This window comes from Callospermophilus lateralis, chromosome 6, assembly GCF_048772815.1.
Source record: "Callospermophilus lateralis isolate mCalLat2 chromosome 6, mCalLat2.hap1, whole genome shotgun sequence".
NCBI classification, from domain to species: domain Eukaryota; kingdom Metazoa; phylum Chordata; class Mammalia; order Rodentia; family Sciuridae; genus Callospermophilus; species Callospermophilus lateralis.
The window spans coordinates 99,670,836-99,674,085 of record NC_135310.1 but is presented as its reverse complement, the minus strand read 5'-3'; the positions used below and the strand labels follow the sequence as shown (position 1 = coordinate 99,674,085).

The window sequence follows — 3,250 nt, the reverse complement described above, 5'->3', positions numbered from 1 at the left end:
TGGAGACTTCATTTTTTATTTTTTATTTTTGTTTTCAGCCATCTATTTATTTTTATTTACAGTTTGTGTTCAATGCAAATCAATTCCATAACATGAGAAGTTACTATGAATCAAAGCATAAATACACAATATACAATCCAAATAGATGTACAGCATTCAGGTATGAAGCAAAGAGACGTGTACATCCACACACACAGTAGCTTTAGATCTGTCTGATACGGTTGTTTCCGTGTAGGTTTCGAAAGATGAGAAAAAATGATTTAGGTCATCAAGACTACTGTGCCATATTAGATACCAGAACATGTAAGTATCAGTGTGACCATGCCAACAAAAGATTTCAGGGAGTAGTTGTTTTTTAAAAGTTTTCTATGTATTAAAGTAGTTGTAAAAGATTTATAGGATCAAGACTGCTTTTAGGCTTAGGATCAGGTTCTAACTCCCTAAAACTATTGACTGATAAGAGAAAGTGTTCCAAATGTGGCTATTCAGATCCATAGTTTTTAAAAAAGCATTTACAGAAAAAGGATAAAAGTTTTTGTGAATTTAATATGCCAGCTAGCTTCCAGTCTTCACTTCCCAAATGCTTGATTTATAAATTTGGCTTCTTCACATAGTTGCCTTTTTAATTTCAAGATTTGGCATTTTATCTTCAAAGCTGACTATTTTCTTTCTTTCTTTTTTAATACTTTTATTTTATTCATTTATTTTTATGCGGTGCTGAGGATTGAACCCAGAGCCTCGCACATGCGGGATGAGCGCTCTACCGCTGAACCACAACCCCAGCCCCACCCAAAGCTGACCGGTTTCAATTGTGAAAAGTATTCAATAAATGCAGAAATAAAAAGCAGCATTTTGAAATTAGTTAAGGTCAATTCAATTCTACTCTTTGGAATCAGCTTTGATAAAAGAATCTGTCACTCTTGTTGAATGAAAACAGGACATGGGAGAGGCCTATCATTTGATTTTGAGAGGATAAGCAAGATTTACTCATGATGCCTGGATCTGGGGTGGATTCCAATCTATCATTTCCCTGGCCCATGTCAATTACCACATAAAAGTTCAAAAAAGAGCTGGGGTTTTGGATCAGCGGTAGAGCGCTCGACTGGCATGTGCAAGGCCCTGGGTTAGATCCTCAGCTCATAAAAATAAATATATAAATAAAATAAAGGTATTGTGTCCAACTACACCTAAGAAATAAATATTTTTTTAAGAAAGTTCAAACATAACGTCAAATCCAAAAACCACAGAGGAAAAAGTTCAGTTTCCAAGGGAATCAAAATAGCTTAACAATGTGAAACATTATCTAGAATATATCAGCATTAAAGTACTGATGAAACAATACATTGAGGATTTACAGAAACACCCAGAAGTTCCTTCCAATGTACATATAAATAGAATCATGGAAGCTTTTTATATTACCTGTTTTATGGCCTTATAGATTTCATGAACCAACTGAAATCTCCATTTCACATTCCATCCTTTATCTCTAGATAAAATCTATTCTTGTTTTCAAGGTAGATTTTAAATGTCCATATTTCTTATGTCTCATTCGAGGAAATCATGTCTTAATTTTGGATGTTATCTCTTTTTATCTTGTATGTGAAACTCCAGCAGATTTAATAATATTGGTATTCATCACCTGTGAAACCCTCCACATGTCCTTCAGATCAATCAATTTGGAAGTCCCAATGTTTTCTGGGCCAATAAAATCACATGTGGAATTGGTAGATTTGATGCAGACCTGATTCTTCCTTGACACACTGGATTTCTAGTCGCCATTCAGATTGGGTTTAGAAGATGGGGAAGTAGAGACGTTTCTTGGCCTCAGCATCTAACAGTAGAGATGTAGAAGAGAGAGCGAGATCACAAGGAGCTGGCTGTTGACGGCAGGGCACTGCCACCTGTGTTGGGTGTAGCATTAGTTGAACTGGGAGCAGCAAATGCACTCTGTGAGGAGTTACTTGAAAGTGTCACAACAGCTGTTTGGTTTGAATAAATCTGCGTGGGTAGGAGCAGTGCCAGAAGCAGAAGCCCCAGCCCCAGCCTGGCCACCATCGCTCTGCCCATGTCTGCTCCTTTAGTGCGCCATGTGTCTCGCTGGATGCTAGATGCGAGGAGATAGGATGGCTCCCGAAGGGGGCAGGCAGGGTCCGTCCTCCATTTTAACATGTGTGAAATGGGGGGAACATCCAGCTTACAGAGACCTAGTGAGGGTAGAAGGAGATGTTGCATGTGTGACGAGATTTTCGAATACATCAGAATTTGACTGCATATTGGTTTTGAGTCATTTTCAGGTATTCAGACATAAGTCTCATCTATTCCAGACCAATTTAAAACCACAGTCTCAACGGTCTCTATCATGCTCATTTCTCCCTTTGGCTCGTGCCACTTGAATGGGGATAGTGTAGGGGGTCATTTCTTGGGCCGCTGCCTTTCCTTTCTCAGCCCCCGCTTTGGAGCAAAGGCACTTCTCTCTTACCTGGCTGGTGCTGCTGCTCTCTCAACTGATGCTGTTCCAGTCCTGCTGTCTGTCACACTCTCTGAAAAGCAGCACACTTCCTGGTGACGTTGGAGCCTCCCTCTATGTAGTTCTCTGATAATGGAGAACTACAGGTTCCAGCTTGACTTCTTCTGATCCCTTCCTGCAGTCCACTCCTCAGCTTCTTACTTTGGGAGTGGGGCATCTGCAGAGCAGTTCAAATCCAGGCAGATTCAACGAATGTGCAATGGAGCAATGGAAACTCGTTTACCTTTGCTGGTCAAGCTCCCTCCCTCCCTCTCTCTCCTCCCCTTGATCAGAGGACAGATGGCCACCCTGATGCATAAACAGATGTATAACAGGAGAAAGTAGGTATTCATCATACGGGCTCCTCTCACTGCAATGAGGTAATCTGTTGGATTGCATAAACAGATGTATAACAGGAGAAAGTAGGTATTCATCATACGGGCTCCTCTCACTGCAATGAGGTAATCTGTTGGATTGCCCTCTTGGTTGTAGGAAGAGACATACATTCAAAGGAAAGGAGAGATTAATGACTCACCATAGAGACACAATTCTCTATAATTCCTTCCTTGGATGAGGACCTGGATCTTCTTGTCTCCTGTTTATACAAGCTTGAGCCAGCTTGCATGCTTCTTGATGAGTCCAAAGAGCAAGTCTAGCAGTTCTTTGGGGGCAGCTCTCTTTATAAAAGGGGAGTGTTTCTTGTCTCTTTGACTCCTTAGATGCTAGTAGCCATTTCTCAACTCA

The 3,250-nt window shown here is 40.6% G+C and overlaps 1 pseudogene; it reads right to left on the bottom strand.

The window, feature by feature from the left end:
- Positions 1-1,863: 1,863 nt before the first annotated feature.
- On the bottom strand, positions 1,864-2,067 carry LOC143402525 (signal transducer CD24 pseudogene; annotated as a pseudogene).
- Positions 2,068-3,250: the final 1,183 nt, after the last annotated feature.